General features: G+C 41.4%; 1 protein-coding gene across 8 annotated transcripts in view; it reads left to right on the top strand.

Moving 5' to 3' along the window:
- The window catches only part of RGS20 (regulator of G protein signaling 20), a 123,988-nt gene that overhangs the window by 17,762 nt on the left and 84,060 nt on the right, over positions 1-22,166 (top strand). The window contains exon 1 of one of the 8 annotated variants that reach the window (XM_019729828.2): positions 5,628-5,729. The exons of the other annotated variants lie outside the window; for them this stretch is intronic. The gene's annotated coding sequence lies outside the window, so the exon portion shown is untranslated. Of the gene's footprint in view, positions 1-5,627; positions 5,730-22,166 lie in introns of those variants that run through there. 8 annotated transcript variants of the gene reach the window in all.

Here is a 22,166-nt window from a genome sequence, read left to right as displayed (position 1 = left end):
ATGATATGGGAACATTTGTGACAACATGGATGGATCTTGAGAGTATAATGCTAAGCAAAGTAAGTCAGACAGAAAAAGCAAAGAATTGTATGATTTCACTGATATGTGGTATATAAACCAAAAACAACAAAAGAACAAGACAAACAAATGAGAAACAAAAACTCATAGACACAGACCATAGTTTAGTGGTTACCATAAAGTAAGGGGATTGGGGGGTTGGAGATGAGGGTAAGGGGGATCAAATATATGGTGATGGAAGGAGAACTGACTCTGGGTGGTGAACACACAATGGGATTTATAGATGATGTAATACAGAATTGTACACCTGAAATGTATGTAATTTTACTAACAATTGTCACCCCAATAAGTTTAAAAAGACTGCACTAATGTATTGAAACAGTTAAAATCTACTCTAAATATAAGTCTAAATATAAGATTCTATTCTAAATAGTAATCTTGGAGGCAGTTCAGTGCGTCTAGAGCACTCAGGCCTCTTCAGAATGGGACCGTGCTTCAGGTCTGTGTCCCTGAGGCGACAGACGTACCTCAGTCTTTACTTGTTTAGAGTGATGAGAGTCAGTTTCACTGTTCTAACCTCCATATTCTGAGAATACCACACTCCTTACAGTTTGTGGGCAGATTTAAGTCAAGGCACAATATTATGGGATCTAGTTATGCAGCAACCTGGAATTTATCAAATTCTCACTAGAGCTAAATTTTTGCTGAAGAAATTAAGTCACTTCTGGCACTTTAAATGACGTGTTAGACTGTGCTGCTCTTTTGGTAAAACAAAGTACTTATTAACAAAAACATCTGAACATCTGACTAGACTTGTCGAATAAATTTGGGTAAAAAGAGGGTGAATGAAAGGGTACAAAGAGGTAAAAAAAGGCAAAATTATCTAATACAGTGAAAAGTTCACCTTGGACATGTAAAAGAAATGTCACAAACTAAACAAAAGGCTTTATTTATTTTCCTTATCTTTTAATGATAAATTCAAAATCATGAAGGTGTTAAAATTATGAATAGTAATGTAGATAGGGCATATATTTGTCAAAATTTTTCAAATTTATTTTGAGAATCAGGAGATTACATATAATTATATTTTAATTGAAACCAGGCCTCTATGAGTTTTTTTTAATTATCCTTTAGGGTAGAGGTTTTCTTCCCAAATCTCTATATGTAACTGCCTTATGTTATCACATACACACACACACACACACAGACACATTATTAAATAGTTACAGTTCCCTACAGATAATACAAAATGCAAACCTCATGCTATTTATGATATGTAGCTTGCTGTACTGCAGTATATTAAACATTTTAATTCTTCAAAATTCAGTAGATATTTTGGTGCAATTTGTAGAAAACCAAAACCTCGAACAGAGATTCTCTCACACATGACCTAGGAACAAGCAGACAAAAACATTCCGTCAACCCAGCCCCCAGAGGACTGTCTTGGGAACACTTAGGCAGTATGGAACCAAGGTGATGATGCACTAGGGTTTCTATTAGGCCATTCTAATTAGCAGCAGCCCAAGTCTGTCTAATTGTGGCCTGTGCACAGCTGTGAGAGCAAGGCACCATGGGGTGGTAGATGGACCTGAGTGTGGAGCCACTGATCTAGATTCAAGTCTTTTGGGGGGCTGACTTTCAGACATTGGGCATATCACACAACCTCTCTGAGTCTGAGTTTCCCTGTTGATAAAATGGGATCTTTCAATCTGCTGCACAGAATAATTTCACAAATTAAATGTGAGTAAGGTGTGATTTCTACTGCATTTGCTCATGTAGACAAAAAGGAAACTGCATTAGCCGAAAACTGTTAGTGGAGAAAGCAGGCTCTGATAAAGAATAAATTCTGTTCTAGTGTCGTGGATTAACATTGAAGGCCACAATGGACTAACAAAATCTGGGTTCTGTTAAATCAGTAAATATGTTAGGTTTTGTAGGCCATAATGGGCTCTATTGCAACTACTCCACTCTGTCACTGTAGTGGGAAATCTGTGGGGAATGGAGTAAAAGGGGATGGATTGAGAGCTCATTGTAGCAATCCAGGCAAGAAATGGTGACAGACTGAGCTGGGAGGGCAATGGAGTTACAGAGAAGTGAGCACATCCAGCAACATCCACTCTGGAGATCCGGCAAGCTTGCTAATGAGATGCAGTAAGAGGAATTGAGGTGACTTTTAGGATGTGGGCACCATGTGTGGACTTAGAGAAGACTGGAGAAGAAACAGAGGGGGCTGGAGCAGAGTCTCAAGTGTCCATTTTAGACCCAAAACTCTGAGATATCAATGAGAGCTCCATATGTGGCAGCATATAGGTAATTGGATTGACATGTTTTGAAATGAAGGAATCAGCGTGGGCTATAGGAAGAAATGTGAATTTCTTAGAGTGTTTATTATACGTAGCTTGCTGCACTGTGGTATACTCAATATTCAGGAGGCTATGGTGGGAAATTCTTTACCATCATCAATGGGATGTTACTATCCTTGAATCTGTATTTCATTTTCTAAAATTGTAAATAATCTATTGAGAGTTTCTGTATATAATATTTATTATAGAGGTCAGCACACTAAGGCACATGGACCAAATCCAGACCACTGCCTGTTTTTGTATGGCCTGTGCACTAAGAATAGCTTTTATATTTATTTATTTATTTATGTATGTATGTATGTATTTATTATAGAGAAAGATTTGTTTTGAGGAATTGGCTCACATAATTGTGGCAAATCCAACATCTTGATGGGGTAGGCCAGCAGGCTGGGGATTCTGGGAAGAATTGCAGTTCAAATCAAAGGCAGTCTGCTGGCAGGATTCCTTCTTCCCTGGGGGAGGTCAGTAACTCAGCAACAGACCAATGGAGGAGATGCATAGAGCAAGGTATGGGAGGAGGGGCATGGAGCGTCCCCACCCCTCTGGTTACACCCTCCTCCCAGAACCGTCATGTGCTCATCGACACAGTAGCTCGACTTTTACATGTTTTAATTATTGGGAGGGATAAAAAATAATACTTCATGGCCCATGGACATTTTACAAAATTCAAGTTTCAGTGTCCATAAAGGTTTATTGGACATAGTGGAACATAGCCACACTCTCTCATTTACTGATGTATGTGACTGCTTTTGTACTAATAGAGGCAGAGTTGAATAGTATTAATGGAGGTATTTACTCTCTAGTCCTTTACAGAAAATGTTTGCCTACCTCTCATCTATAACCTAAATGCAAGTGTGGAGTATTACTAGGTTCTTATAGGGAATAATCTGTATGAAACTAAATATGAATTTTAACCAATAACAATGTTATTTCTTAGAGAAATAGTGTACTCCCAAGGGAAAGAAAATATCAGAAAGACAGACAAATAATCCAATTAAAGATAATCTCCAATAAGAAATAAAACCAAAGAATCTAACTTAAGGTTTCTTTTGGTATCCACCATTCTAAATTCAGCATTTCATTTTAACAGGAAACTTAATGCAATCAACGAGCCCCAAATACATTAATGAAGAGGGAAATAATATGCACAAAGCTTTTGTATATAAAAAAGCTCAAATGCCAGAGGCTTTCAGGGATTCAAATTACTTATAGCTTAAATGCTTTAAATAGGATGGGAACTTGCTATTTTGTATAATTTATAATAGGATCATCATCACAAGACCAAAAATTCTAACTAATAATAAACATAAGGCAAAGTTTGAGGAGCCAACGCTACTTATCTGCTAGGGAATCAAGGAGAATTTTCTATGGGGAAAAGTAGAATTTGTGAGAAAAGAGATAAAAAGGAAAAATTTGCCTAGACAGACCTAGATGGAGTAGAGAAGACTCGTTAGTTACTAATGAACACACCTTTTTGTACGTTTTTAGTATCCTTACTTTGCATGTACATTAACACATTTAATAACCCATCTGTTGTAATTGGTGGAAAAGAAGTCCTTCAACCAGCAAATATCCATCCAGGTCTAATTTCTGTAACATTTGTGCCCAGCATAAACTGAGTGAGTTAGGAGAGCCCCAGTAGATTGGACCAGAGTGGAGGGGGCTTCTGAAGCACTGGGTGAGTTCCTACTCTCGCTTGTGATCAAACAAGAATGCCTTGTCCATGAGAGTTTCCATAGTACCAGCTAATGATTTAGGGGCAATGATAGGAAGCATCATCACAACTGTCATTCATTAAAGACAGTTAAAATAAAATAAAAACACTTTTAAGAAACATAATAACTGTGGGGACAGAACCAGGAGTGCAATTTCCAGGCTCTCAGCCTCACACGGAAAGGTGCTCACTCAGGTAGTAAATGGCCATCAACTGTGATTGCATGGCCATCAGCTGTGGCTAGTTGGCCGTCAGCTGTAACCAGTGAGCCATTGGCCACTAATATAACTGCCGTGGCTACGCTAGCACAAAATGGGGGCTAGCAAGAAGATGGTGGCTGGCAAGCGTGGATTGCAGTTAGCACGGTGGATTGCAGTTAGTAAGGGGTTGGTTGGTTGGCAGTGAAGTGGTCGGCAGGTTGCAGATCGTGTGGCTCCTGCTCTCTGTGTCTCTATCCAAGCCACCAGCGAGAATATAGTGGTATGACTCCCCTATCTATTGCTCCGTGGGTGTTCCTTTTTGGCCTCACCATGTCCTGTGTTCTTATGTGGGGAGCAGGACCAGAGACCCCACATGATACCCTGTATGACAATAACCTTATGATAAGCACACTTAAAATATAATAACCATATAATAACAATACCTTTGTCATACCCAACAAAATTAACAATATTCCAGCATCATTTAATACCTAACTATATTAGTTTCCTAGGGCTGCCATAACAAAATGCCACAGACTGGGTGGTTTAAGCAACAGAAATTTTATTTTCTCACAATCTGGAAGTTAGAAGTTCAAAGTCAAGGTGTCAGCAGGTTTGGTTTCTCCTAAGGCCCCTCTCATTGGCTTATAGATAGCTGTCTTCTCACTGTGTGCTCACATGGTCTTCTTTCTGTGTGTGTATGTCCCAGGTATTTTTGTGCATCCAAATTTCCTCTTCTTATAAGGATGTCAGTCAGATTGTATTAAGACCCCACCCTAATGGCCTCATTTTTAACTTAATCACCTCTTGAAAGACCCAATCTCCAAATATGGTCATATTCTGAAGTTTGAGGATTAAGACTTCAACATATGGATTCATATGGACTTCAACAATTAATTCAGTCCATAGTACTAACCACATTACATTCTTTCTCCTCAGTCTCTTTATGTAACTGCTTCCTCTACTCTCCATCTTCTTTTTCATGTACTAACTTGTGGAAGAAACTGGATCTATTGCCCCATGGATTGTCCTACATCCTGAATTTATTTGCTTCTTCATGATGTTAACTTGTTCTTCTATTCCCTAAATTCCTGCAAACTGGATGTTAGATACAAAGGCTTGAACAGACTTAAGTTCAATGGCTTGACCAGACCACTTTTGGGTGGTGCTTGCACTTCTTACTGCATTCCATCAGAGGGACCCAGTGTCTGAATGACCAGCCCACTTTTAGTTATTTTGTAAAGGCCCTTCTGAATGGCAGAGTGGCTGATAGGTACAAGGTGTGTCTGGGCGCATGATGCAAAGGTAACAGGTGCTCTTGTCATTACAGGAGCCTCTGCTTGCCGAAAGATCTTGACAGTGTCCACTCCAGGCCAGCCCTTGAAGCCCCCTCCCTCAGCAGGGCTGGAATACCTCCTCCCCTCATACCACCAGGTGACTCCCTGCTTCCCCCTAGCTGCAACTTCCCTGGCTGGCCTAGGGAACAGTGGTGGTGGTGGTGGTGGTGGTGGTGGTGACGATGATGATGATGATGATGATGATGGTGATGATGATGTTGGTGATGATGGTGATGGTGGTGATGGTGGTGATGATGGTGATGATGATGATGATGGTGGTGATGATGATGATGATGATGATGATGATGCATTCCTCTCTGCATTGTTAATTTGGAGAACTGTTCTAGGTCGAGGAAACTCCCTCACCTCCAGAAATGTATCTGAGGATATCAGATGTTCCCAGACCCTGTCCTAGTATTAAAGGGGATTCAGGTGTATGTAGAAATATGGGTGGGGATTAGGGGAGCACAGAAGGAGCTTTATCTTTTTTTTCCTTGGGAGGATATGTTCCTTGTATCACTTCAGAACTAAAGAAGAAACTGGCTGCATTTTCAATGCTCTATTGCTTTCACCCTAACTTCAGGTACTTTCATAGAAGTGTGGATTTGTAGAGGATTTAAATTCACACCAAATTGCAGTTCACATACTTAGGGTTATATTGAAGCACGCATAATACACAGTACCCTCTGAGCTCTAGATTTATTTAGGTTTCAAAACCAGAGATAGATATGAATATGCACCAGACTGAACACAGTAAGTGTTGATGGGGCATTTATTGCACTTCTTCATCTGTTAAATAAAACCTGAAATGTAATTAGTTAAGCTTTATGCCTTTCTGTTTCTCTGGATGCACTTTGGGAACCCACTGGTGAATGCAGGAAAGACTATGAATATAATAGTTATCTGGCCTAAGAGCACTTCAGGTGCTTTTAACCAAGGAAAGTTTGCATTCCTGATCTTTGCACTAACCTGTGTCTGTAACGGAGCGCACTGAAATGCGACGTAATAAGACTGGTATCTTCATCTGAATTTCCCACTGAAAGTGATGTGCAGGGAAAGCATTTTTGTGGCAGCTATTTTTTCAAATACACATTTTAACATTTCTGCTAAATATTAAGAACTATACATAGTTCTGTGCTATGATGTGGCATTTCGTTCAGGAGTTGGGCATTTTGTCCCCACACTGACTACACTCAAGGGACATACGATGCTCTTGTATCCTCCATATCACCTCAATGCCTGTGGTCCTCATGTTGGTTGCTGCTCTCACCACAGCTGCTATTCCCCACTGTCTTTTATCTTTTTTTCCTCTTCTTCCTTGGGTATTTTTTCTTTCCTTTTCTAATGTGTCTCAGCTTGAAGTCATAGAATACTTTTGTCATACCAAACAAAATTAACAATATCTAATTAAAACCAACTTTATAAAACAGAAAGGGGAAATGACTTGGCCAACAGAAGTCCGGTGCAGGCAAATGACTTATGTAAAGTCACCAAGTTAGGGACAGAAGTGAATTCATGTCCAGCGTACCAGTCCATCATGCTGCCTTTAAAGTAAATTAACAGCATTTTAAAACCATTTTTTTGAGATACAGTCCACCCATTTAAAGTGTACAGTTCCATAGCTTCTAGCATATTCAGAGTGTGTAACTATCACCATAATCCATTTTAGAATATTTTCATCACAGCAAGGGGAAACCGAACACTGCTTCTGTCACCCACCAAGCCCTTTTCTTTCACAGCCTCTAATAACCACTGATTCATTTTCTGTTTCTACAAGTTTTCTATTTTGGACATTTCATACAAATGGAATCATACAATATTTGGCCTTTTACATCTGGCTTTTTTCACTTAGCCATGTTTGTATGGTTCACCCACGTAATAACAGCATCTTAAAAGAAAAGGTTAGTGGTCATTTTGCTCCTTCAGTTTGCAGATGAAAAAATTGAGGCCCAGGGAGGTGGCCCATTGCTGAGGTCCAGAGCCCAACGGTGGAAAAGTAAGGGCTGGACCCAGACTCTTCCAGCTCAGTCCGCCAGGAGGTGTTCCTCATGCTTCCCAAGTGAAAATGCAAAATAGTCTTTTGCTCTGGTTGACAAGCTAACAAATCTACATACCTCTTCTCTAGTCTTTACATACACACCTTTTCTTAGCTATTTTTGTCCCTGCTTTCACACATTTGGAGGTATTTTAGTTTACTTCTAGGTTTGTGAATGGTAGAGGTGCCAGATGTCTGCGTGTGGATAAGTGGGGACCTGTCTGTTTCAACATAGACACAAAGGTATAGGATTGATTTGTTTATGATCTTAAAGTACAATTTAATGATTTTCCATAGTATTTATTCTATTTTTTACATTAACTATCATCAAAAAGTACTAAGTTAAAATAGTAACAATAGCATTGGAGTAGCACTTGATTGGTTTTCAGAGACCTTTATATACATTCTTTCATTTACTACTTTTAACAAATCTCAAGATAGTGAATATTACATAAATGAAGAAATGGAGGCTTAGAAAACTGAAGTAGTTTGGTCCAGGCCTCACAAGTGACCAAGGTCAGAACGGATGGGGACCTCTGACTTGAAACCTTATGATCCCTTTCCTATATGACATAGGCTACTACACAGACTTCTTGAAATTCTTGATCAACTGCTCATTATTTTTCAATGATTCTCTGTTAGTACCAGCTGTGGGCTAGAAGGCAAGCCTGACCTGCAGGACTCCTCCAAATAAACCTTATATTCCCACTAGACTTCTCTGATCCTGGTCAGTTCATGGTCACCTCAGGGATGCTCATCTCAAGATCTGATTTCATTGGATGCCCCTCTATCTCCATTCCACTATGCACTCCGGAACTCTGTCAGCAAATCACACTAATTCTTCACAATTGTCTCTTAATGTCCCTTTTCCTTTCATCTCTCACTAAAATCTGGCTACTCTTTGAGGAGAGTGCTTCCCCCACAGCCCTGGTAATTGGAGACATTTTTCTGCTGAAATTCCACCACTTCCATTTTTAGAAGGTAGATGTCTCTTTGCTCTCTGTTGCCACTTCCAAATATTTCCTTCCTCTCTTTTCTGAAAAACCCTACCTCTTAAGTTCCAACATGTGCCACAACATGGATGAATCTTGAAGACATTATTCTAAGTGAAATACACTAGTCACAAAAGGACAAATATTATATGATTCCACTTATTTGAGGTACCTGGAATAGTCAAATTCATAGAGATAGAAAGTAAAATGGTGGTTGCCAGGGGTTGGGGGGAGTTAGGATTTAACAGGTACAGAGTTTCAATTGGAGAAGATGAAAAAGTTCTGAAGATGGTAGTGATGTTTATACAACTGTGTAAATGTACTTAATGTCACTGAACTATACACTAAAATGGTTAAAACTATAAATTTTATGTTATGTAAATTTGCCACAATTAAAAAAAAAAACGCTTCTTTTGAATGCATGTTCTTAGACTGAACCCCTGCTACTGTGTTTCCCCGAAAATAAAACCTAGCCAGACAATCAGCTCTAATGCGTCTTTTGGAGCAAAAATTAATATAAGACCCTGTCTTATTTTATATTAAAATAAGACTGGGTATAATATAATATGATGTGATGTGATGTAATACAATACAACGCAATGTAATATAATATAATATCGGGTCTTATATTAATTTTTGCTCCAAAAGACGCATCAGAGCTGATTGTCCGGGTAGGTCTTATTTTCAGGGAAACAGGGTACTGCTCCTTTCAGTCATCTGCTCACCCTCTGGTCCCTGGCCCTCATATAGAAGACTAGCATGTGGGTCATCAGTTCCTCTCCAGTATTGTTCCTGTCATCTTTCTTGATTTCTTCAACATCCTTGTAAATAACCTGTGCTCCTTGATTTCTCAGCTCCATAAATCTATTCCTTTACTACATGTCAGCCCTTACTTACATGACCATCCCCTAGAGTCAGCCATTACCAACTGTACCTCCTCGGAAATCTCATCCTCAAACCCCTACCTGTGACCCGCACCTCTCTTCCCTCAGGCTCACTCACTCTGGTTCTTTCTTCCATAATTTTGCTGGTCTCTGAGGCCTCCCACCCATTCTCATCTCCCTGACACTCACGTGTCCTCAGCTCCCTCCGTCTCTTCCTCATTTACCACACTTCCATCATGTTCCAGAAACATGTCAATCTCATTTGAATTTTCAGTTCCTTCTTAGAAGCCTCATCCCCCACATTTTTGTTTGCCCACCGCCATATCATTGGTCTCACCTCAGGTGTCCCCTTCTCAGAGACCTTTCCTGGCCACTAACTGTAGTGGTACCCTCCCTTCATCATGCTCTAGTGTATCAACTATTTTGCCATCTTTGTAGCACTTCTCAGACCCGAAGTTCTCTTACGTATTTGTTTTTATGATTTTTGTCTGTTACTTTTACTAAAACATAAACCCTTGGCAGAAGATGTCTAACTCAGCCCTGTAGGCCCTGGGCCTGCAACACTGACTGGTACAGGTGACACTTAATAAACATCTGTGACCAGTTCAACAGGAAAACAATTTGAAAACAAACAAAAGTCATATTTTTAATCTTTTTACCCTAGATTTATAATTGGGTCATTCTTTACCTAATCCTCCGGATGTCATCAAAGACTTGGCATATTTTCAACATTTGAGAAACTATGAAATAAAGCAGCCAGGAAGGCTGTTAAAAACATATCCCCTTTACCATTTTTCACAATGTCTTGTTGACAATATCCAAGAATACTGGAGAATATCAAAGTCTTTTGAAAGACCGCGGTTGTGCTTATTAAATTCCAGATTTATGCAAATCATTTGTAGGATTTCTGCATGAAACAGACACCATCTCAATCACTATTATATTTTTTTAAAAGTTCCTCTTCCATAGTGCTTCCCAATTCTTTGACACAAGTGTCAGAAACATTGAAAGAACAAAAAAATACCTTAGAGTTAGATTTGAATCACAAAGAAGCACAAATAGGAGAGAAGATACAAGCACCATCTGGAGTCTGATGTGCATGCTGTTAGAGCTGTAACGACTTCCCAGGTGAGTTGTTCACCTGCCTCGTGTTCCTTGTGAGGCTTACAAAGTCGAATGCCCTGGCAGGGGACAGGCATTCCGATAAACATAAAATTTCTGTCCACCCTTCTTCCATTATCATGTCTCCTTCTAGCCATTTCTGTTTTCATTTTAGTGCTCTTTAAAGTTATACTGTACAAATAAAAAAAGTACATATACATGTGGTTTGATACAACTTCACAAACAACACACCTGTGTAACCAGCACCCATATTGTGCAACAGCACATTAGAAGCTCCCAGAAACCTCATCAAGGGTAAGCACTATTCTGACTTCTGGAGATATTTCTAACTGTGGTGCTGTTGCAAGGGCAAGTGCTTGAATATCAGCCCTGTGCACAACCAAAGCCTTTGCTCTCCTGTCAGCAATCCATTCACAGAAGATGTCTTCCAGCTCAGGAAATAATGGTTGCCTACCTGATCCACACTTGTGCTTCTAGCATTTCCCTCGTCCACCTGTTGACTGAGGTTATCGTACTTTGCTCACCATTTTCAGTGACAGTGAATGGAAATCCATTCGGAGATCCAACTTCTCTTGCAGAAAGCTGTGAGATTCTTGCCCCAGAAGACCTCCACTATTCCTTTCTTCTACTCGATGGAATAGCTCTTTCTTTTTGCAGTCATCTTGTCTGGGGGTCAAAATATTATTCCTTTTAAATCTTCCGCTAAATCAAGTGTTAATGAAAGACTTACAAGTCAGGAGTAGCAACAAAAATGATAACAGTTAAGAATGATGGTACACACAAAAGCGACGAAAAATTGCAGGCACCAGAGTTCAGAAAACATATCTTTGTTTCACACGAGTGCATTAAATACATCCATTACAACACATGACATATTGAATTATGAAGATTCATATTAGACACAACCATGTCCATTCAGTATTAAGTGCGCACGTTATTCGTGCGTTGTGTCTGTACTCCAGTTGGTCATTCGGCAATAAGTCTCGAGTTCATCTGTTTACATATCGTTTACCTCTCGTCAAAGGCACCTGCATGGGTATTTAAAAATACTGAATTATAGTTTATATTACCATTTATTTTAAGTATTAATATCAATATTATTTATATTTAATTATATATTAATATTATTATTTTATAATTCAATACGTCCGTCATGTGTTGCAACAGACGTACTAAATGCATCCGTCTGGCTGATGATCTTAACTGGGGCTTATTTTTGGGGAAGGGCTTATAAGCATCCTGAAAAATCATGTTAGGGCTCCTTTTTCAGTTAGGTCTTATTTTTGGGGAAATACAGTAGCTCCTTCCAGAATGTTACCCTTTTTCTAGTGATCCACGACAAGAATGGACGCAGAGTATTGATGTGGAGACTTTCTTCATGATCCAAGGCCTGAGATGTCGATTAAGACCATGGCACATGGAGAAAGAGTGGGGGATAGACATAAAAGACATCCTGGGTATCTACCCAAAAAATCTGAAAACATTTAGAGATAAAGACACGTGTGCTCCAATGTTCATTGCAGCTTTGTTTACGGTGGCCAAGACATGGAAACAACCAAAATGTCCTTCGATAGATGAATGGATAAAGAAGTTGTGGTATATATACACAATGGAATACTATTCGGCTGTAAGAAAAGATGATATAGGAACATTTGTGACAACATGGATGGATCTTGAGAGAGTAATGCTGAGCAAAACAAGTCAGACAGAAAAAGCAGAGAACCATGTGATTTCACTGATATGTGGTATATAAACCAAAAACAACAAAAGAACAAGACAAACAAATGAGAAACAGAAACTCATAGACACAGACAATAGTTTAGTGGTTGCCAGAGGGTAAGGGAGGCGGGGTGGGGGTGGGAGATGAGGGTAAGGGGATCGAATATATGGTGATGGAAGGAGAACTGACTCTGGGTGATGAACACACAATGGGATTTATAGATGATGTAATACAGAATTGTACACCTGAAATCTATGTAATTTTACTAACAATTGTCACCCCAATAAATTTAATAAAAAAAAAAAAAAGAAAAAAAAAAAGACATCCTGGGAGATAGACTTCACTTGGTTTTGCCATGAGGTGGAAGTGGGTGGAGCTGAGGGTAATTTCAAGCTTGCTTTCTTCCTTCCTTCCTTCCTTCCTTCCTTCCTTCCTTCCTTCCTTCCTTCCTTCCTTCTTTTCTTTCTTTCTTTCTATCGTTTTTTAATTAAAATTTGTTGGGATGACAATGGTTACTAAAATCACATAGGTTTCAATTGGACAATTCTGTAATACAGCATTTGTATATGACATTCTGTGTTCACCACCCAGAGTCAGTTCTCCTTCCATCACCATATATTTGACGCTGTTTACCCTCATCTACCACCGCCCTCCCTGCTTACCCTCTGGTAACCACTAAACTATTCTGTGTGTCTATGGGTTTTTGTTTCTTTATTTGTTTGCCATTTTCCTTTGTTGCTTTCAGTTTTATATTCCATAAATCAGTGAAACCATATGGTTCTCGACTTTTTCTGTATGACTTTTTTTGCTTAGCATAATAATCTCAAGATCCATCCATTTCGTCGCAAATGGCACTATTTCATCTTTTCTTATGACAGAGTAGTATACCACATCTTCTTTATCCAATCATCTATTGAAGGACACTGGTTTTTTCCATGTCTTGGCCACCATAAATAAAGCTTCAATGAATATCAGAACACATATGAGGGCTGGCAATTAAGTTTGTGAACTTGTTTCAACGATGTTGCTAACCTTTTTTGATATCAGACATATCATTCATTATGAATTTGTACCAACTGGTCAAACAGTTAACCAAGTTTACTATTTGGAAGTGCTGAAAAGGCTGCGTGAAAAAGTTAGATGACCTGAACTTTTCACCAACAATTCATGGCTCTTGCATAACGACAATGCACCAGCTCAAACGGCACTGTCAGTGAGGGAGTTTTTAGGCAGTAAACAAATAACTGTATTGGAACACCCTCCCCTCTCATCTGATCTGGCCCCCAGTGACTTCTTTCTTCACGCAAAGATAAAGGAAATATTGAAAGGAAGGCATTTTGATGACTTTCAGGACATCAAGGGTAATACAATGACAGCTCCGATGGCCATTCCAGAAAGAGTTCCAAAATTACTTTTAGGGTGGATTAGGCACTGGCATCAGTGCATAGCTTCCTAAGGGGAGTACTTCACAGGTGACTGTATTGATATTCAGTAATGAGGTATGTAGCACTTTTTCTAGGGTGAGTTCGTGAACTTAATTGTCAGACCTCGTATATGTTTCTGCAGACAGAGTACCAGAAAGCAGTTTTCAGCCTCACATGGAAAGGTACTGGCTCGGTTAGTAGATGGCCATCCACTGTGGCTGGGTGGCCAGTACCTGTAACCAGTTAGCCATTAGCCACTACTATAACTGTCGTGGCTATGGTAGGGTGTGGTTGGTTGGCTGGCAGAGAAGCCAACAGCGGATTGTGGCTGGCGAGTGTGGTTAGCAAGCGAATTACATTGTGGATTTTGTTGATTCTACTTCCTGTGTCTTGCCTGCGAGACTGGGACACAGGAAGACCCCTCGATGGGGTACTGGTGGATGTTTGCTTTTGTGTTTCTACCAGCCACTATCAAGAATATAGTGGTGTGACTCCCCCATCTATGGCTCCATTGTTGTTCCTTTTTGGCCTCACCAAATCCTGCGTTCGTGTGTGGGGAGCAGGAGCTGAAACCCTGCATGACAATGTTTATGGATAAATGTTTTCAGATTTTTGGGTATATACGCATGTGGGGACAGAGCCAGGAGTGCGGTTTCCAGGCTCTCGGCCTCACGGGGAAAGGTGCTGGCTTGGGTAGTAGATGGCCATCAGCTGTGGCTAATTGGCCATCAGCTGTAACCAGTGAGCCATTGGCCACTAATATAACTGCTGTGGCTACGCTAGCAGAAAATGGGGGCTAGTAAGAGCGGAATGTGGATTGTGAGAATTGCGGATTGCAGAGACGTGCGGATTGCAGTTAGCATGGCGGATTGCAGTTAACAAATTAGGTTGGTTGGCAGAAAAGTGGACCACAGGTTGCAGATTGTGTGGATCCTGTTTTCTGTGTCCCTAACCCAGCCTCCAGCGAGAATATAGTGGTATGACTCCCCTATCTATGGCTCCTTGGGTGTTCCTTTTTGGCCTCACCATATCCTGCGTTTTTATGTGGGGAGCGGGAGCTGAGACCCTGCATGACAACCCAGGAGAGGGATTGCTGAGTTATATGACAATTCTATTCTTAATTTTTTGAGGAACCTCCACCTGCCTTCCAAAGCGGTAGCTAAAGCAATAATAAGAGGGAAATTTATATCATTACAAGCCTATCTCAAGAAATAAGAAAAATCCCAGATAAATAACCTCATATTACACCTTGAAGAACTAAAAAGAGAAGAATAAATGAAACCCAAAGTCAGCAGAAGGAAAGGAAAAATAAAAATCAGAGCAGAACTGAATGAAATAGGAACAAAAAGACAATAGAAAAAAATTAATGCAACAGAGAGCTGGTTCTTTGAAAAGATTAATAAAATTGACAAACCCTTGGCTAGATTTACTAAGATCAAAAGAGAAAAGACACAAATAAACAAAATCAGAAATGAAAGAGGAGAAGTTACCACATAACTTCAAGCTTTCTTAGACAACTGGATAGATAGTAACTCTGCTTACCAAGATAGAAAAAGGGAGCAAATGGGTAAGCTTATCCAGGAAAATGATCGTTCGATTTTAGACATTAATTTCCCATGTTGCAAATATTTTGTCCTGTTTTTTTCTGTAATTTGTAATGATTGCTGAGAAATTCTTATTAGAGAGCCTATTTTCTGCTGAAACACTGAAAAAGCTGGCAGAAATTATCATGCAAACTGTTAATGGCTGCCCAACACATTGTTTACCAATTTCAAGATTTACTAAAGCAGCCCCACAGATTTTAGTACTTTCAGAGGTGCCCCTGAGCTATGTTAACCTTGGGAATGCACCCATCTGCAATAACGTTGAGGAATTCCCATAGTCTCCCGGAATAGGAAGTCCCCTGATAAAGATTTCAATCAATAGTTACAAAATGCTCCTAAGTGTTAGTTAGTGTTAAGAAAAAAACAAGTTCCTGACCGAAGTGTTGAGCCTATTATGTTTTTAAGGATTTACCCTCAGAGGAAGAGAGGGCCAGCTGCCTTGCCTTTATTAAACAAAGAAAATTTATCTTACATGTACAAATATAAAATGAACATATCTCAGAGAATTTATTTAATTCATTGATTAATGGGAACCAGTAAGATATTAGAACCAATCAAAAATGAGGATTTGAAACTTTGATGTGTACTAGACTTGTCGAGGTGATCACTTTGTAAATTATATAAATGTCTAATTGCTATGTTGTACACCTGAAACTAATATAATGTTGCATGTCAATTGTAATTTAAAAATTATTTTAAAAAGCAAGAACAAGTAAAAACATGCATAATCTATTAATTTCCTTCAGATCATACTCTCTCCTTATTTCTAATATTTCCCAAAGGCAATTGTAGAAATTGAGTTATACAATCTGTTTATTTAGTAACAGCAGAAGAGAAGAGAAAGACATTACCATTATAGTCTTAAAACCTTTGGTGGCTTAAGTTACACACATGGCAATAGCTATATAAACAAAAGATTAAAGATTTCCATTCACTGTCACTGAAAAACAGATGGTAACATACTTAAAGGGTAAGATCCATCTGGAAGTAATTATAATTATAAAAAGTGCATTGTTATTGTTAAGTTTAGGTTGACTTCCCCTACCAGAATAATGAACCAGCTTTTTCTAAAATAGCCCTCAAATTATTCAGACAATAAAACCAAAAGACAGAAGTTTTTTGTTTGTTTAATTTTATTGGGGAATATTGGGGAACAGTGTGTTTCTCCAGGGCCTGTCAGCTCCAAGTTGTTGTCCTTCAATCTAGTTGTGGAGGGCATAGCTCAGCTCCAAGTCCAGTTGCCATTTTCAATCTTTAGTTGCAGGGGTGCAGCCCACCATCCCATGTGGGAACTGAACTGGCAACCTTGTTGTTAAGAGCTCGCACTCTAACCGAGCTGTCCAGCCACCCACCCAGAAGCTCAGCAGCAGCTCCTTGCCTTCATTCTAGTTGTGGAAGGCGCAGCTCACTGGCCCATGTGGGAATCGAACCGGCAACCTTGTCGTTCAGAGCTCATGCTCTAACCAACTGAGCCACCTGGCCGCCCTTGACAGAAGTTTTTGAAAACTCACAGTTTTGCACAGAGGAAAGGTTAAGATCTCCTACTAAAATCCACTAGCTACTAAAAATTGTCAGGAGTTTCTGTGTCATATAAAGTGGAAGATACAGCTTTGATTTGATTTTTGGTCTATTTGACTGCGAAAGTAAGTACAAGTAATTCCAGATTTTCATTAATATTTCATGAGCTAGAGTGAGTTGGACTTTTCTCTGGTGATGACTACACCACCAGATAACATGGCAGCATTTTCTCAAACTTAAAATTGGCTTATTTCAGGATCCAACTAAGCAAAATAGAAACATCACTGTTGATTGAGATTCAGCTTATTTCCCAGCAGCTAATAACAGGCAGAAGCTTTGGGGAGGCCTGGGGCCTGTTTGTGACTTAATTTGCAATAGATGATCAGGTGTTTATCCTTGGAATATGTGATTGAAGAAAGCTGTATTCATCAGTTGATATTTTCAAAGTCAGTAGCTAAACCCAGGCAGAATTCAGCAGTGAAATCAGCTGGTTTCAATTGGGCTGTTTTTCAAACTTCTTTGTGTAGATTTTTTTTTAACTTTATTGAGGAATAACTGACAAATATAACTGCACATATTTAAAGTGTACAGCGGGATGATTTGAAATACGTTGTAGAATGATTATCAAGATCGAGATAATTAACACTCTGTCGTGCGGGAGACCCGGCGGGGTCTCTGGTCCCGCTCCCCACATAAGAACGCAGGACATGGTGAGGCCAAAAAGGAACACCCATGGAGCCATAGATGGGGGAGTCATACCACTATAGTCTCGCTGGCGGCTGGGTTGGAGAAACAGGAAACAGGAGCCATACAGTTCTCAACCCTCATTGCTCCGCTTGCAGGCTCAGCCACCATCTTCTTGCTAGCCCCCATTTTTTGCTAGCGTAGCCACAGCAGTTATATTAGTGGCCAATGGCTCACTGGTTATAGCTGACGGCCAACTAGCCACAGCTGATGGCCATCCAATCACATTGATGGCCATTTACTACCTGAGCCAGCACCTGTCTATGTGAGGCCGAGAGCCTGGAAACTACTTTCTGGGGCTCTGCCCCCACACACTCCATCACCTCACATAGTTTACATAGTTAACTTTTGTGTGTGTGATGAGATTGCTTAAGATTTACTGTCAACAACTTTTTTTAAAAAAATAGTTTTAGGTGTACAAAACAATGCACTAGACATTTATACCCCTCACAAAGTGATAATCCCCTCCCCCAATCTACTGCCCCTCTGACATTGTGTATACCTGTTACAATTCCATTGACTTTATTCCCCATGCTGTACTCCACATCCTGTGACTATATATATATATATATATATATATATATATATATATATAATTATAGTTGATATTCACTTTTATTCAGCTTCAGCTTCACGTGTACACTTCGGTGGTCAGGCATCTACACCGTCCATGAAGTGGTGTGGGGGCAGAGCCCCAGAAAGTAGTTTACAGGCTCTCGGCCTCACGTGGAGGAGTGCTGGCTCGGGTAGTAGATGGCCGTCAGCTGTGGCTGATTGGCCGTCAGCTGTAACCAGTGAGCCATTAGCCGCTAATATAACTGCTGTGGCTACGCTAGAGAGAAGAGAGAAGAATGGGGGCTGGCAAGAAGATGGTGGCTGGGCTGGCAAGCGTGGATGGCGGTTTGCGGACAGTGTGGATCCAGCCTCCAGTGAGAGTATAGTGCCGCCAGAGAGAATATAGTGGTATGACTCCCCTACCTATGGCTCCGTGGGTGTTCCTTTTTGGCCTCACCATATCCTGCGTTATGTGGGGAGCGGGACCAGAGACCCTGCAGGCCTCCCTGCATGACAAATGGCGCAGCGAGCAGGGTATGGTGCCATCCAAAGCTCTCCAAAGGACGGTGGAGCAGTTTGTGCGTGTGAACACCCAGTCTGAGGAAGACCAGGAGGAGCAGCTGCCGGAGAGCTGGACCCCCGTGGAGGGGTGGGAGGACGTGGACGTTTCTCCCACCAGCACAGGAAAAGCCATGCAGCTGCTGGAGAGTTGGAGCCCCGTGGAGAGGTGGAAAGATGTGGACCGTTCCCCAACCAGCACAGGCCGGAGAAAGCGAAGGTCATTGCAGCCCTGTGGGCCGGGGAAGTTCCTGCTCAGGCAGCCCAGATGCAGGACTTATAGTCCCAGGAGGTAACACTTGCTGAGTCCTCCGTGGGAGATGAGGGTGAGGTCAATGTTGTCCCTCACCCCCAGGACAGCCCTGCTGAATGACTATGGACTATGGGGAATTGCCTTACATCCCTAATTTAATGGACCGCTTGACTGTTTGTTTGGGAACAGTTGTTAGTGGAACTGGGGGATATTTGCTTTTGTCTCTTGACTGGCCGCCATTGAGAGTATGTAAGCACCTTGATTGTGAGTCGCTGTTGTTCCAGCAGGGTACCCTGAGAGGCACAGAGAGTGGCAGTGCCCTGAGAGCCCTGGCTGTGTCCAGGAAGTGTGGCTGTGCCCACAGAGAGTGGCAGTGCCCTGAGAGCCCTGGCTGTGTCCAGGAAGTGTGGCTGTGCCCACAGAGAGTGGCAGTGCCCTGAGAGCCCTGGCTGAGTCCAGGAAGTCTGGCTGAGCCCTGAAGATACCCTGGCTGTGCCCAGGAAGTCGGGCTGTTCCCAGAGAGAGTGGCAGTGCCTTGAGAGCCCTGGCTGAGTCCAGGAAGTCTGGCTGAGCCCTGAAGATACCCTGGCTGTGCCCAGGAAGTCGGGCTGTTCCCAGAGAGAGTGGCAGTGCCCTGAGAGCCCTGGCTGTGTCCAGGAAGTGTGGCTGTGGCAGTGCCCTGAAAGCCCTGGCTGAGTCCAGGAAGTGTGGCTGTGCCCACAGAGAGTGGCAGTGCCCTGAGAGCTCTGGCTGTGTCCGGGAAGACAGGTGGTACCCTAAGAAGTCCAGGAAGTCTGGCCGTGCCCAGAAGTCCTGGTGGTGCCCTGAGAAACCCTGGCTGTGTCCGGGAAGACAGGTGGTACCCTAAGAAGTCCAGGAAGTCTGGCAGTGCCCAGAAGTACTGGTGGTGCCCTGAGAAACCCTGGCTGTGCCCAGAGAGCCTGGCTGTGTCCAGGATGTTGCGTTCACCTCCAGGCTCCTCGCACAGGTCCCCTTGCGGAAGACGCTTGTCGCGTAGATTGTGAGGCGAGAGCCTGTAGGGGTGGAGTGTGGGGGCAGAGCCCCAGAAAGTAGTTTACAGGCTCTCGGCCTCACGTGGAGGAGTGCTGGCTCGGGTAGTAGATGGCCGTCAGCTGTGGTGATTGGCCGTCAGCTGTAGCCAGTTAGCCAATTAGCCGCTAATATAACTGCTGTGGCTACGCTAGAGAGAAGAGAGAAGAATGGGGGCTAGCAAGAAGATGGTGGCTGGGCTGGCAAGCGTGGATGGCGGTTTGCGGACAGTGTGGATCCAGCCTCCAGTGAGAGTATAGTGCCGCCAGAGAGAATATAGTGGTATGACTCCCCTACCTATGGCTCCGTGGGTGTTCCTTTTTGGCCTCACCATATCCTGCGTTATGTGGGGAGCGGGACCAGAGACCCTGCAGGCCTCCCTGCATGACAAGTGGATTTCCTAATAAGACAAGTGACCGTGTAGATTCTTGAATGAGAGAATGAGCAGCCTATGGATTAATCAGACTTAAAGCAACATCCTCAGAAACAGCTCCCTTCACGTTCTGGAAGCTTGGTGTTCATCACACTAGGTTGGTACCTCTCTCCCACATACTTAAGGACTTTTTAACAGTTCCCCTTCCTCAGCCTGTTCCCTTATTTCTTCCAGTTCTGCCAGCAGCAAGAGACATAGGCTGAAAGGGACTTGGATCGTAGCTTCCTTCACCACCACCCACAGGAGAGCACCCAACTTTAGGAACAAATGTTCACAGAAACACCTGCTCACACTCAACTCTCTCCCAAGTTGCCGTTGAGCACACCCTGGAGGTGCTGCCCTGAAGGCAGTGTCATGGTGTAAAATAAATAACTAAATATGATATCTGTGAAAAACCAACCGGCAACCAGGAAAGAATAATATTAGAAAAAGGTTTCCCAGGCTGGGGAAACTTAGAGAGCAGGAAGATCAAAGGGGTGTAAAATTAGGAGCAAATTATGCTAATACTCAGAAGTGTTCCTGCAGAGAACAAAGAAATGAGAGTGTCTCTTGAGGCTGCAGCACAGAGAATATTCCTGGAATGTCCCGTTCTGTTCATGCACCTCCATACCACAGCCAGTGGGAGCTCTGAAAGCAGCAAAAGAAAAAGGAACAGAAGTGGCTCCTGAGGAAAGGAGCTTTGTTCCTAATAAAGAGCAGCAACAAAGACCTGATCGTTTGAACCAGCTCAAAAAAATACTGGGTGAGATATTTATAGGGCACAACTGAGGAAAAAGGTAAAATTAGCATGCTCTAGTATAATGCAAAAGGAAGTCTTTAACTCATGGTCTTGGCGGAAGACCCTCCTTATTTGCAGTCAATTCTAGTGTAGTTGGTACACTTAAAATTACGAAAGCTATAAAATAGGTAGAAATGGTTCTCTGTCCTCACCTCCTGCCCCATTTTAACTTCATTAGTAACTTCATCGATGTGAAAATAGAAAAGAGGCAAAACTCAAGTCAGTTATTTTTACAACATAAGTAACACGAGTCTGGTAGAAATAATTGAGTGACATATGGATGAGTATCATTGCTGTATTCCCACCTACTCCTACAATTCCCATTCTTTGGCATCTCAGATAAGGGAGCTGCATGATAATTCCTCATGTTTATAAATCATCTTTCTTGTGAAACATTGGATGTTTCCTACGTGTTGACAGACGTCTTATATCTATTAATATTTAACAAATCTTTCCAAAATATTTAAAGAATCAGAGATACACCATTGGTTTGGAGGTAATGATTCTGCTGTGAGGCAAGTAGCCAGGTTAATAGGCTCTTGCATTCAATGACATTATGATCCCACAAAATGAATGGAAAATTCCAGAGGTGGCTACATACTGTATCATTTTATTTATATGACGTTCTGGAAAAGGCAAAACTATAGGTAACTAAAGCAACATTTTTTTTAAACCTTGAAGAAGATTGCAGAAAATCTCAATGTATTTAAAAATGGTAACGTTGTACAGGCCATATTTTCTAATCATAATACAAAAAATTATAAGCTAATAACAGGCTAGTCAAAAGATTAAAAATAAACTTTTAGAAACTCATGGTGGGGGTGAGAGGGTGGAATCTGACCTGCAATTAGATCTGAGCTATTT

This window comes from Rhinolophus sinicus, linkage group LG14, assembly GCF_036562045.2.
Source record: "Rhinolophus sinicus isolate RSC01 linkage group LG14, ASM3656204v1, whole genome shotgun sequence".
Taxonomy (NCBI): Eukaryota; Metazoa; Chordata; class Mammalia; order Chiroptera; family Rhinolophidae; genus Rhinolophus; species Rhinolophus sinicus.
This window is presented reverse-complemented; position numbering and strand designations above follow the sequence as displayed.